Source organism: Cucurbita pepo, chromosome 3 (genome assembly GCF_057944985.1).
Source record: "Cucurbita pepo subsp. pepo isolate OVF chromosome 3, ASM5794498v1, whole genome shotgun sequence".
NCBI classification, from domain to species: Eukaryota; Viridiplantae; Streptophyta; class Magnoliopsida; order Cucurbitales; family Cucurbitaceae; genus Cucurbita; species Cucurbita pepo.
The window spans coordinates 13041892-13057080 of NC_141800.1; the positions used below are offsets into that span (position 1 = coordinate 13041892).

General features: G+C 36.0%; 1 pseudogene; it reads left to right on the top strand.

The window, feature by feature from the left end:
* The first annotated feature begins 668 nt into the window (after positions 1–668).
* Positions 669–977, top strand: LOC147793271 (non-specific lipid-transfer protein 2 pseudogene; annotated as a pseudogene).
* Positions 978–15189: the final 14212 nt, after the last annotated feature.

Genomic DNA, 15189 nt, shown 5'->3' on the forward strand with positions numbered 1-15189 from the left:
TGCATAAGAGAGTGTATTATGATGATGGTAGCGACTTTAGGTTAGCATAAATCTAGGGTCATTACAATGCTGCACGAGGACGTATGATGTTTTGTCAAAATGATATCTACTTCTACCAAAAGCAAAACCCCTTAAAATGTACGAGGGAAAACATGGTGTGAGCACTCCACCACCCCTAGGTCGTATACCCTAAGTGAGTTACCTCAAAGCACATGTGGGTGTCATGGTGTGAGTAAGACCGCAAGACAAGTGTATTCAACATCTTCCGTTAGAAATGAATTAACAAGGATAGTGTCGAACGACATGGGTGTGTCAACATTGTGTCACATCCCATATATTGGTATATTAGATAGTTCCCTGACATGATATGCATAAATGATTCAACATGAACACGAGAAATTTCACGTCTTAATATTACTTGGATTGATGGATCGTAAAAGACAATTAACGAGTCAGTTCTTGATAAGCACGATCGTAAAAGATAATTTATTTGTCTGTATTTTGACTTTTCTTTTTGGAACAAAAATTAATTTTGCACATTAATTTTTGAATAGAAGGTGTGTAGTTGTTGCACATTTTTGAGGCTATAAAAAGAGGCTAAAAGCATCGCCAAACTCACATCCATTATTCCTCTTCTCTTCTCCCTTTCACATAACAAATTAAAGCCAATGAAGAACTTTGGCATCACAGTTGTTTCCTTTTTCGTGGTGGCGCTTCTCACCGGAGCCCATCAGGTAGGCGCACAGCAGACGTGCGACCCTCAGCTGCTGGCCATTCCATGTGGACTTGCATTCTCTGGCATGAAGCCGTCTACCCGATGCTGCAATAAGGTGAGGGAGCAACAGCCATGCTACTGTGCATACCTCAATAATCCAGATTTGAAGGGTTTTGTGGACTCTCCTGCCGCGAGAAGGATTGCTAGAGACTGCAACATTACGATCCCGACTCAGGCCGAGTGCCCTGCAAGCCCTGCTTAGCTGAGTTTGGGCTCTCCTAAGAGAATATAAAGTATTGTATCTGTCACCTTAGTCTACCACAAAGTCCCATAACTACAAATAAAGGGAAATCGATCATATACTCTCTTTCTCTATGCTTCCAACTTTTCTTACATATACAAACATATATAAGAAAGCCTTCATATATATAAACTTCTAATGTTTGGGTGTTCTAAATTATTTTTTATTTTTTTAAAAAATTAAAATATAACAAATACATGTGAAAATCCATTTGGCATTTTTTAATTTTTTTTTTTTTTAATTTTTTTTTTTTTAAGAAACATCAAATATACTTAGAGAGGTCCACCAGATAGGATGGGGACCGGAAGTCTTTCTCATCTTTGTCCTTACTTTCTATTTTAATCTCTATTCTCAAGAAATTCTTCATTTATTCTTGTAAAGATCGTGTTCTGACACGTTATTTTATTTATTTATTTTTTTATATATATAGATTTCAAATAAAAATTTTAATGGACAATTTTTTATTTTTAATTATTTTACTAAGAAAATGTAAAAAATCTTAATAAATTTAATGATACCTCATGAGTAAAATATAATATAAATCGAGATTCCTTCGATTTCTCGAGATTAAACAAACATCTCTTAATACAGCCTTCTCAATTAGCAAGTTTGAATATTACAAATTTCTCTCTCTTCAAAACCGAAAGAGATCTGTTTTGTATACATAATAAAAATTTAACAAACAAAAATGGTAGAACATATCGATGGGTGATCGTGTCACTAACTTAAAATGAAGAATACAACGTCATCTAAAGTTAAAAATTTGCATTTCTTTTTCGATAAACATTTCTCCCCCATTCTCTTGTTAGAAAAGATTTCTTCATCTAAATTTTTTTTTTTTTTTTTTTTAGGTTTTCTAAAAGGATTGCCATGACATTGTCATAATACCTTTTATAAATAGAATTTCATGCTAAAAAAAACTCTTTTCAAAATTGAATCGAGAATAAAAGTATGATTTATTGACATTGAAGTTGAACAGGATTTTTCGTTTTACCTAGTTACCACTCTCCACACATACACAAAAGTTACCACGTTTGCATTGCATAAGTTTAGTAATCGAAAATAATCCAACATAAATTTCGAGTGTTACTAATAATTCATTTATAAAGTAACATTGTGTTGAAAATTTTGTTTTTTAATAAAGAAACTGTTAAAGGATATTTAGTAATAAATTATAGTTTACTATATATATCATATTTGATATTTTATTATAAGGCAACCTTCTTACCGTAATTATCTTTTCATTTATTGTTATTTCCATTTATTACTATTTCCATATCATTGTAATTTATTTAATTATAAATAAGATAACTTTCACACCATTCAGATGTGATTGATTAATCAAACATTCTGATTGTATCAGAGCCATTTTGGTTTAACAACCCAAATTCTTTCTTTTCAATGACTTTTGAAATCTTCTACTGTTCTTCTCCACCACCACGACTGGCTTTGACGCCACAGGGGCAGTTCGCATGGCTGCCACATGCAGAGTCGGAGTTGGCTCTGCTCTTTTGACCTCTAAATCACCCTTCGCCATACTCTGTACATACAATCTCACATTTTCCAAACATAGCCTCTTTCATTTTCTTCCCAATTTTCCCTTCATCCTTCACAGAACCCCTAATCTTAGGATCTTCATCAGCGTTCTCTTCGGAAATATACAGAATCTCAATAAGCCCATCGACCTTATGCAGAGATTTACCTTTGGAATCTGGGCGCCGCACTGGCCTCTTCGCCAACCAAGTTGTCGTCGCCCTTCTCGCCAAAATTGGCTCCTTCGCCCAATGTGGCGACTCTTCCGGCTGCCCTTCTCGCCAAAATTGGCTCCTTCACCCACTGTGGCGACTCTTCCGGCTTCAACATTGTCTTTGTCCCTTACTCTAGGTTTCCCCTTCTACTTCTTGGGGTTCGACATATTCTAACTAGAGTCAAGGCAGCATCGTCGCTAAGCGACAATCCCTCTTCATGGGTTAGACATATTCTCGCCGAAGCCAAGGCAGCATCGCCGCTGAGCGGCAATCCCTCTGCAGTTTTCGATGGCCAAGAAAGTGTTTCTCTACGCTTCCTCTGAACCAGGTTGTTGACATTTTCACGAAAAGTGTTTCTAAACCTCTTTGAATTTTTCAGATTCAAGCTTCACGTTCGTTTAAATCCGACGCTTAGCTGGCGGTGGGGTGTTAAGGATATTTAGTAATAAATTATAGTTTACTATATATATCATATTTGATATTTTATTATAAGGCAACTTTCTTACCGTAATTATCTTTCCATTTATTGTTATTTCCATTTATTACTATTTCCATATCCTTGTAATTTATTTAATTATAACTAAGATAACTTTCACACCATTCAGGTGTGGTGGATTAATCAAACATTTTCAGAAACAAAATTAAAACATCGTAGTTAAAAAACATATTAATAAAATGAAATATATAAAAGAGTATTTCTATTGAAAATTTTCTATTATAGTTATTTTCATTAATATAGAAGTAACCAATTGAAAACGACTGCGTTTATGAATATAGTAAATGTGGCTAAAATTCAAAACATTTATTAGATACCTAAGATTAGAGTAAGCTATTAAATGAGGCTTTGCTTGCCACTTTTTGTTTTTTCTTTAGTACAAATATCAAAGGAGTTTTCAATTTTTACGAGGATGTATATAAATAATATAATATTCTTTAAAATGAAAAATAATTAATTAACACAAGATGAAAAAAAATATAATTAATTATAAAATGTGTATCTTTGATGAAAGGTTGAATCTCCTACTCTCATATAATTTAGTTTGAAGTAAAAAATTATAAACAAGTAAATATAACTACTTTTATGATAAGAGATGCAATGATTGAAATCTCTTTCTTTCAAAACGAGAAAGAACAAAGAAATTAACATTTGTCTTTCAAAACGAGATACAATTTCAAACAAATACAAAAGAATCAAAATATAGAGATGAATTGGCGTTCCTGAACAACCCTCTATACAATTCTCTACCACTCCTCCACCTCAACTGGTAGCCTGCAAACACCTGAAGGAAAAGAGGTGAGTATAAAAATACTCGGTAAGCAATTTACTTGTAGGCTCTTATTGCACATTTAACAAGTATCCAAGGCTTTACTTTAAGTTCTAAGAAGTTCATGCCTTATCTCTAATACTATCTGAGAATCTGGGGAGGCCTTAAAGTTTTGAGTGATTCTCTAGCTGCTCACGGGCTCATTCTAGGTTCGTAGGTGGTAGTTGATCATCCATTTTTTGTGTCGCGGGTGGATTGGACGACAAAATTCATATCTGTGGATATTCAGTATCATGGTTTGAAGCATTACCTCATAAAATATGTTAGGACAAAGGACATATGGTTGATTTCAACATCATCATCCATGGGATGTTAGCTGGAAACCCTTCCATAGGGAGGGAGCGACCGCCATATGCAGCCAACTACTAGGTTATCTATATAGTCATATGCCCCCTCTCAAAATAAATTTACAGCACAGAGGTCCTGTTAATTTCTAATCATTTACCGAATAGAGAAATATGGTAAATTACAAATGATATGAAAATAACAATAAATGAATACAAGATATTTGTCTATAATAAACGGGCAAATATGATACCTATGATAAGCCGTGATAGAAGAAAAATATCTAGATATTTGTCTATAATAAACGGTCAAACATGAAACATGTCAATTTATCACATATCTCGTACCATAACTTATTTCATATCATATCACAACCATATCATATCACAATCATATCATATCGTAAACATTTCATGGTCATATCGCTCCCTAACTTATCATAGTCTTAACACATTCTTATACCTATCACGGTCATATCGTTATATAAACGTACTTTGGTCATATCGTTACAGGAACTATCCTAACGCTATCGTTTTTATCAATCTCTCATATTCATAGCACTTCGATATGTAACCTAACCTTAATGTTTCATGAACATATCTTACTTCTATTATTACATTGCGTTTAGTGCATCATTCTCGTATCCTATCTCAAACATATCATTGAACACCTCGTACCGTAAGTGTTATCATACAACTCACATATTATAACATATACATATCATATCATAAGCATATCGATCCATAAACAATTCATACATATCAATATATATGACACGTGCAGAACCACGGGACACGTGTCAACATCAAGTATAACCATGTCAATAGTAAGGGCACTTACTTGATTAGTTTAGGCTAGTGTCACCAATTTATCTTCGAGAAAGTTCGATTTGTCATCTCAAGTTCACTATTTTATCATTTTGTAAACAGATATTATTGGCTAATTTTGTTAATCAATTCTCACCTCCAAAATTTTATTTTTGCTTTCTCTCCCTATTTTTTCCTTATTTTCTTACTTCCAAATCTAACGATATTTTCTTCTTTTATTTTATTTAAATTGTTTAGCAGTTTAATTCTTACAGATATTTTGGCTAATTTAGGTAATTGATTGTGTGATGATTTGAAGTGATTTACTAGAACTCCTAACTAAAATCTTATTGATTATCAATTGATTTAAGTTAACAAAAATCTAAATAATTGAACATGGAAAACATCTGAATTGATTTCTTATAATATATTGGATAAAGGAAAAATGAGATAAATATAACTTACGAGTAAATCTCTTTCCATAGTAAATCCCCATCATCTAAATATGACATTTTTCACATTTATAGTTTCTCAAATCTAACTTCTTTACTATATATTGTGTTCTAAGGTACACTACTACAAACTAGTCTAAGAATTTTTTTGAATATCTAGTTCATGAAAATTATAGTTGTTGGCGTTCATGAGTCAAAAGACCTCACAACCACTCGTAATGACTATGTTGAAACTTCGATGAATTTTTTGAAACATTGTCCTTCTTTGCTCATATACTTGAGATGATCTGTCTCTAGAAGCATATCTCTTCTTCATTGCTACCTTGATTAGTTCCTAATATTTAATAAATCACCGGATTGGTCAATCATTTCCTCTTATCGATAAAAACTAATATGTTAACTTGGTCTACCTCAACTATACTCAATTGTTCTATCCATAACCTTAAGAAATCAACATCTTTTTGTTGATACTAAATCTAGAAAACCTCAAATACAGCCTTTGTAACAACCCTAGATTTCTATTTAACTTAAAGTCGCTACTATATACGTATCTACTCACCAAGGTATATTATATCTCAATCTTGAAGATTATTATTATCAGACTTGGTCAGATGATGGAAGAAGGCAACAGAGTGGAGTTAGTTAACTCATTCCTCACTTGGTGAGATGATGGAAGAAGGCAACAGAGTGGAGTTAGTTAACTCATTCCTCAAGATGTTCGACAGAAATAGAGCCTTATTGATGAAGGTAAAATGGTCGCATAACCGCCTATACAAGGTACTAATGGAGACCCGCCAACCCACCCTGGCTATGACATGCAAGACTTGCGCACATAAATTTTCAGGTACTCAAAATGATGGGAAAGAAGATGGCTATGGGACTATTCAAAATCATACACTCGAACCAGTTATGTGAAAGTTGTATAGTCTCCAAACAAGAAACACTGTTGTTCCCAGCTCAAACCAATTTCCTCGATGAGCGACATTGCAACTGGTTCATGTAGATTTATGAGACCTGATCACTTCATTACCGATGTCTAGTAACAAGTATTTTCTCTTACTTGTTGACGATTATAGCCCTTGAATCTTGGTATACATGCTCAAAGAAAAAGAAGAGGCATTATGTGCGTTCAAGAAGTTCAAAAGGCTTGTTGAAAACGGGTCTGGTTATAAGCTAAAAAATGTGCGCACCAACCGAGGTGGCGAGTTCTTATCCTATAACTTCTCAAAGTTTTGGGAAGAGGAAGGTACCAAGCGTCAACTCACCACATCGTACACTCACAGCAAAACGACGTGGTCGAGCGAAGAAACCACACCATAATGAACAATGCAAGAAGTTTAATCAAGAGCATGCAAGTCCCAACGATTTTATAGGGCGAGACAATACGACGTGCGGTTTATTTTCTAAACCGTTTACCGAAAGAGGTGCTGGATGTAGAAAATAAATTTACTCTGATACCAATTTGTAGAAATTAAAAGCCGCTCCGATACCAAGTTTTAGAAAATAGACGCTCGCTCTGAAATTAACTTGTTTAGATAATTCTCACGAAACTACAAAGGGAGTATCGAGAGGGGAGAGACAAGGAGACAAACAAACAATTCTCAAAAGCTTTTTCTATTACACTTTCTGTTATACATTCACTTGCTTGGTGCTCTCTCTTGATCTCTGCTTTTACAACCATAAGCGAAGCCTATTTATAAGTTTCCCCTTGGTGCTCTTTCGCCTATTTATAAGTTTCGCCTATTTATAAGTTTCCCTAAGGCTAAAATTGGCCATAGCTCTCTTGCTTGCTGCTCTCTCTGAGTGAAGTCTATTTATAAGTTTTTATATGTTTTAATAAGGCTAAAATTGGTCATAGCTCTCTTGCTGCTCTCTCTTGTTCTCTATTATAAGTTTTAATAAGGCTAAAATTGGTCATAGCTCTCTTGTTCTCTCCTTTACAACGTATTTATAAGAAGTAACGATAAGTAGAGTCTGTTTACAAGTTTTAGCTAAAATTGGCCATAACTACCGACCATTCCTTTCTTCAATTATGTATGAGTTTGGACTGAATTAAAAAAATCAAAAAATAATAACAGTTTTCTCACTCTCTCATCTAAGTTTACTCTTCCTCCCTCTTTTTTCTCTTCCTCATTTAAGTTTACTTTTCTTTCTTTCTTTTTTCTCTCTCATTGAGAGGTTTATTTCCAACAAAATTCTCCCCTGAACTTTATTTCCAACAAACTCTCACCTGAATTTAAAACTTAAAGGTTCTATTCAATAATTGCACGTGAGCCATTTTCGTTTTCTCGATCTCACTCGTGATTTCTTCAATTTTCTCTTCTTTTCCTCGAGCGGCAAAATAGGGTTGTCCTTCTCTGATGAGACTTCATTTGGATCTTCTTGAGAACAGCCCATCTGAGACTCCAACTCTTCATTTCTCCAGTTCTCAGCCATGCTTGATTCAGACATCACGGCTTCGTTTAGTTTACTCAATTCCCTTCAGAAGTCCACAACAACTTTTACACCTAGCATTCTTGTTTTCTCCAGTTTGTTTTTATCACGAGTGAATGTCTCAATCGTGTGTCGTAAATTCACTGCCTCCTGTTAGACTTGATTCAGGTTCACGTCGAGTGAGTTTCTCTGTTGAGTCAGTATCTCTATATCTTTCTTCTCCCTCACTAGCTCGTCTACTAGACCCTCAATCTCCATTAACAGGTCATTCTCTTTCTTCACACCTTCTTCAACTTTCTTCGCAAATTCAAAGATTATCTTCTCATTCTTTTCCTTCTCCTGTGTTTTAGACAAAAGGAACTCTTACTCAACTCAGTCATTTCTTTCTCTAACCTTTTATCTTTTGTTTCCCGCTCTTTCTTTTCTTCTTCAATTTTCATCCTCTTTCTTCTTTCTTTCTCGAATTGCTTTTTCGGCCATTGGAGCTCTCTCTTCGAGCTCAGGCTCTCTGTTCTTCGGTTGTTCATCTTTATTCGATTTTCTCGTCTCCGCTATCAGGATTTTGCCACATCCGCTGGGCATTACCTCATTTCCAACAGTTTCCGTCGGCTCACAACTGTCGCTATCGTCTTTCGCGCCGCAGTCTCCTTTTGTGTTCGGCTCTTAATTTTGAGCCATCAAGACGATGCCTCCACTTATTGCGTCATCCAAGGCTAGGTTGATGGTTTCTTCCACCTTTTCTTCGGCTCGACAATCTCTCGCATAGTGACCCATTCTGCCAAAAGTTGTAATATCTGTCGAAGTTACAATTATTTGCATAGTGGTCCTATTCATGACATTTAAAGCATTGGATGTTGAAATTGTATCCTTGACCGCGCCCTTGATTGTGTCCTCTTCCACGCCAATTTGCTTGGCTCGACAGTCTCTTCTCCTGGTAGTTTTCTTCGTAACTGTTGTCTTGACCACCTTGACCATTCCCGCGACTTCCACGACCTCTACCTCGAAAATTTTGAGTGTAGAGTACTTTTCCATCCTTTATTGACGCCTTTGTCTGAAGCGCTTGATCGATTGGCTCCTCCTTCTTTTTTTTGCGTTGCTCGTGTGCCTCAAGAGAGCTGGCAAGCTCATCGACTGTGAACTTCGTCAGGTCCTTTGACTCTTCTATGGCACATAGACATTCTCGAAGTTGTCTGTTAACGACCGCAAGATTTTCTCTACAACCCGCGTCTCGGGTAACATTTCTCCAGTTCGATTTAGCTAATTCACCACGATCTGTACACGTGTAATATAGTCAGATACATTTTCTGACTCCTTCATCTTCATGCTCTCCAACTCACCACGCAGAGTCTGGAGACGCACCAGATTGACTCGGTCAGTTCCTTTGAACACCTTTTCTAGAGTGTCTCACGCTTCTTTTGAAGTAGTTGCCCTTACAATCTTCTCAAAGCCTGACTTGTAAACATCCCAGAACAACATGTATAATGCTGCCTTATCCTTTGAACGTGTTTCCATTAGCGCCTTGTTTTGCACCGCCGTATAACCCGTGGTATCAATCGGTTCTTCGAAACCTTTTTCGACCACCTCCCATGCGTCTTGCGAACTGAGAAGAGCTTTCATTTGGATGCTCCAATTCTCATAGTTCATCTTCGTCAATTGCGGTAGCGGCATTTGTCCCATCATGTTCGCCATCGGCTCTGATACCAATTTGTAGAAAATAAATTTGCTCTAATACCAACTTGTAGAAATTAAAAGTCACTCCGATACCAACTTGTAGAAAATAGCGCTCGCTCTGAAATTAAATCGTTTAGATAATTCTCACGAAACTGTAAAGGGGGTGTCGAGAGGGGAGAGACAAGGAGACAAACAAAGGATTCTCAAAAGCCTTTTTCTATTACGCTTTCTATTCTACACCTTTTCGCTCTGCTTGCTCTCTTCCTACTCTCTCTTGTTCTCTGCTTTTACTAGAGCCTATTTATAAGTTTTGATAAGGTAAAATTGGTCATAACTACCCATAATTTTGTCCCACTCCTTTCTTAAATTAGGTATGGCTTTTGAATTAAAAAACCAAAAAAAAAAATAATAACAGCTTCTTCTCTCTCTCATTTAAGTTTTACACTTCCTTCCTTTTTCTCTCTCTCGTTAAAGTTTACCTTTTTTTTTTTTCCCTCAAGTTTATTTCCAACACTGGACACTTGCACCCCGTATGAACCATAATTAGGTAAGACACCTCACATCGAGCATCTAAGAGTCTTTGCGTGTACAACATGTGTTAAAACTACAAATCCATATATCAGAAAGCTTGATAACAGAAACCAAAGGATGGTGTACTTTGGCATAGAGGATGGCACCAAGGCACACGGGCGGTATGATCTACAGCATGAGAAAATTCATGTAATTAGAGATGTCGTATTTAAAGAAGAGAATAAGTGGGATTAGTGCAGAGTCAACGATAACAAAGAGACAGTTAAAGATTTTACTACTCTGGAAGGAGAAGGAGACACGATAGACCTAGAAAGTGCACCAACATCGACACCTACAAATCCACGCAAGTCACTCAGGCTGATAAGCGCCTACAATGCTGGAATTTGCAAAGCTAGAGGTCCTTCTAGAATCCTTGCAAAACGCTCACAGAGAAAGCTAACTTAACGGATTGATTCCAACCAAGAGCTGGTTAGAAGATGAATGACTCTTAGATCGAACTTGGAATCTATGATGGTCACTCTTAGATACCAAGACAATTCACTCCAGAATTAGCTTGATCAAAACTAATTCAATGAATCGGTTTAAACATCAAACCTAAAGCAAGGTTTGAAAAAGAATAACACCAAAAGGGCATCAAGAAAACACAAAGGTTTTTTCTGTATTCAACAAAAATCTCCCAAACATGAGTATTACATGCCTTTAAATAGGCCCAAAAGATAACCCTAACAAAATAAAGTTCAGCCACCAACCATTAATAAATGCTAATAAATGCTATTAAATACAAATTGAAGAATATAAGGAAAAAACTTTTAATAATTTCTATTAAATATAAATTGAAGCAAATAAGGCATTAATAATTTCCTTAATTGGTAATTCAACTACCAAATGCAAGTCTTCTAATTACTTTCCAATATCAGCCAATTTTCTTGATTTGATATGCTAATGCTATAAAGATTTTTGGGCTCAAAAGTCTTTGTTTCAACCGGTACACGAGCTAGCTTTTGAAGATGCAATGTATAGGCCTCTTGAATCTTCTTAACCTTGCTTCTTGTAATCGGTCCTTCGGGTACATGCACGTGATCAGTTGTTGGATTCATATCATCCTCCCTTTCTTTAAAAGGATTTGTCCTCAAATCAAATTCTTCGCTCTTTTCGGACAAGAACTGAATATTGTTTTTTTTTTTCCACCTTTTTTTTTTCTCACCTTTACCTTAGTTTCTTCTCTCCACTGTTGTTCTTCAGATTCTTTTCTTTTCTCCTCTAATTTCAATTGGTCACAATGTACTTCATATGGAGACAATGGAAGTAAAGTAAATTTCTTCCCACACAAAGTAAAAGTATACTTGTTCATCAAACCATCAAATGTTACCTTTCTATCATATTGCCAAGGTCGGCCGAATAAGATGTCCCCCGCATGCATTGGTACGAAATCACAAAGAACTTCATCTTTATATCTTCCAAGAGTAAAAGAAATAAAAGCTTGGGAATTCACCTTAATTTCTTCTTTGTTTGTTAACCAATGAAGTTTGTATGGTTTTGGATGGGGATGGACAGAAAGTTGAAGTCTTTTTACAAGGAAGCTGCTTACCACATTTGTGCAACTTCCACTATCAATCACCAAGCTGCATGGGTTTCCTTTGACCAAACATCTTGTGTGGAACAAGTTTTCCCTTTGATCTTCAAATTTCTCTTCCTTGATTTGAACATTGAGTACCCTTCTTGTGATCAAAGATATGGAATTACCTTTTTCAACATACTCATCATCATATGCTGCGATTTCTTCCACAAGCTGTGAGTCATGATCCTCACATTCATCATCTGAATCAAGTATACCATTCCTTATCACCATAACTTTTTTATTAACACACTCTTTGCTCATGTGTCCAAACCCTTTGCACTTCCAACATTGAATAGAACTAGACTTCTCCTTTACCGTCTTTGAAGCTTCATTCTTTTTACCAATGGAACTCTCAGCCTCCACTCTTTTAGCAGCCACAAACTTTTCTTTTGGTGACATTGATTCATTTCTATTCACAAAACTATCATTGTTCCAAGTTTTAGAATTTGAAAAGGTGTTAGTTCGTGATGTGTACCTTTTTTAATGCTCTTTTTCTTCCTTCAATTGGTCTTCAATTTTGAGAGCATAATGATACATGTCTTCCAGATATGGTGGTGGATTTTTGTCAACAAGATGAGCAATTTCTCGATTCAAACCTCCAAGGAATCTAGACATGGCATCTTCTTCTTCTTCTCTAACATTTGCTATTTCCATCATAGTTTCTATCTCTTGATAATATTCCACCGCACTTTTTGTTCCCTGCCTCAAACCTTGCAATTTAGTTTTCAAATTTCTTTCATAATGTTTTGGAACATACCTTTTTCTCATGGCTTCTTTAAGTTCTTTTCATGTCTCTATTGGATCCTCCTCTTTTCTTCTTCTCTCGGATTTGAGATGTTGGTACCAATCACCAGCATGATTGGTAAATTCGGCAATAGCAAGTCTCATCTTCTTATTTTCACTATAGGTGTTGCAATCAAACACATGCTCTATCTTTCTTTCCCATTGCAAGTATGCCTCAGAATCTGCAGTTCCACAAAATGGTGGGATTTTGAGTTTAACTCCTCCATCTCTATCTTCATGTACTCTTTCCATCCTTCTAGGTTGCATAATAGTTGCATGGTTATTTCTTCCTCTCCATCTTCCTTCAACAACTTGTCTTTCTTGTACTACTATATCTTCATCTTCTTCTAATGTTCGTTCTTGTCTTTGTTGTTGCGCCCATCTTTCTTGTCTATCTTCCATCATCATTTGCATCATACCTTGAATTGCTTGAAGAATGGTTGTATTAAGATCTGGTATTGGTGGTACTCCTTCTCCATTATGTGACATTTTGTTATCAAGAGGCCTCTCCACACTTCTCACAAAAATTTCACTCAGGGACACTCGTGTTTAACACTCAAAGGTAGGCTTTTGGTACTAGGTCAAGAATGTAAAGGCTGGCTTCTTTTTTTTTTTTTTTTTTTCGATAATCGGAGAGAGACAAAAAAAAAAAAAAATACAATAAAAATATTTCACCTCTAGAGCGGCCAAAGAACGTCGACCAAATGCTCTGATACCAAATGATAAGCGCCTACAATGCTGGAATTTGCAAAGCTAGAGGTCCTTCTAGAATCCTTGCAAAACGCTCACAGAGAAAGCTAACTTAACGGATTGATTCCAACCAAGAGCTCGTTAGAAGATGAATGACTCTTAGATCGAACTTGGAATCTATGATGGTCACTCTTAGATACCAAGACAATTCACTCCAGAATTAGCTTGATCAAAACTAATTCAATGAATCGGTTTAAACATCAAACCTAAAGCAAGGTTTGAAAAAGAATAACACCAAAAGGGTATCAAGAAAACACAAAGGTTTTTTCTGTATTCAACAAAAATCTCCCAAACATGAGTATTACATGCCTCTAAATAGGCCCAAAACATAACCCTAACAAAATAAAGTTCAGCCACCAACCACTAATAAATGTTAATAAATGCTATTAAATACAAATTGAAGAATATAAGGAAATTCATACAAACTTTTAATAATTGCTATTAAATATAAATTGAAGCAAATAAGGCATTAATAATTTCCTTAATTGGTAATTCAACTACCAAAGGCAAGTCTTGTAATTACTTTCCAATATCAGCCAATCTTCTTGATTTGATATGCTAATGCTATAAAGATTTTTGGGCTCAAAAGTCTTTGTTTCAACCGGTACACGAGCTAGCTTTTGAAGATGCAATGTATAGGCCTCTTGAATCTTCTTAATCTTGCTTCTTGTAATCGGTCCTTCGGGTACATGCACGTGATCAGTTGTTGGATTCATATCACAGGCGAGAGACCAGGAGGATCCACAATAAATTGTGAACCAAAAAATTTCGTTCTGTCACTAAAATTTATGCAAATACACTTGAAGAAGAATTAGATCCTGACATGTCAATGTTTCTCACAGCTGAGGAGTTGACAAGTTATCGTGAGACAGCAACCAAGATGATGTGGCAGGAGGCCATGCAAAAGAAGCTTGAAGCCATTGAGAAGAACAAGACGTGAGCATTCAAAAAATTACTGGTTGGACACAAGTCCATATGTTTGAAGTGGGTGTTTAAGTTGAAGAAGAACAGTGAAGGAAATGTCATCAAGCATAAAACAAGACTTGTGGCAAAGAGGTATGTGCTGCGGCAAGGAGTTGATTTTGAGAAGGTCTTCACGCCTATGACTAGACTCAACATTGTAAGGTTGATCCTTGCCCTCGCAGCTCAACACGAGTGGGAGATCCTTTATTTATCGTCAAATCAGTATTCCTAAATGGTGATCTCCAAAAAGAAGTGTATGTTGGCTAACCTGAAGGCTTCATCATCAAAATTGAAGAGCACAAAGTGTACAAGTTGTCAAAGGCCTTCTACGACTTATGGAAAGTACTGAGGGCATGGAACATATGTCTAGACAAGAGCTAACTTCAATAAGTATTTGCAAGAACAAAAACTGCATACAAGAAACAATGAAGTTGAAACACTCATAGTTGGCGTGTACGTTGATGACTTGATCGTCATTGATACAAGTGTGGAAGACATCAAAGAGTTTAACCAGCAAATGATGAAAGAATTTGCGATGACTGATCTCGGATTACTCACATACTACCTTGGAATTGAAGTGGACCAAAGAAAAAATTGCATCATGTTAAAGCAATCGACTATGCTAAGAAGGTGTTGCATCAGTTTAAGATGGCAAAGTGCAACTTGACCAAGTATCCTATCGAAGCAAAGTTACAACTTGGGAAAGATGCTGAAAAAAGCTTGGTGAATTCCACTCAGTATAGCCGTGTCATCGGAAGTCTGAGGTACTTGACTCATACTCGTCTGGACCTTTCATATGTTGTTTGAA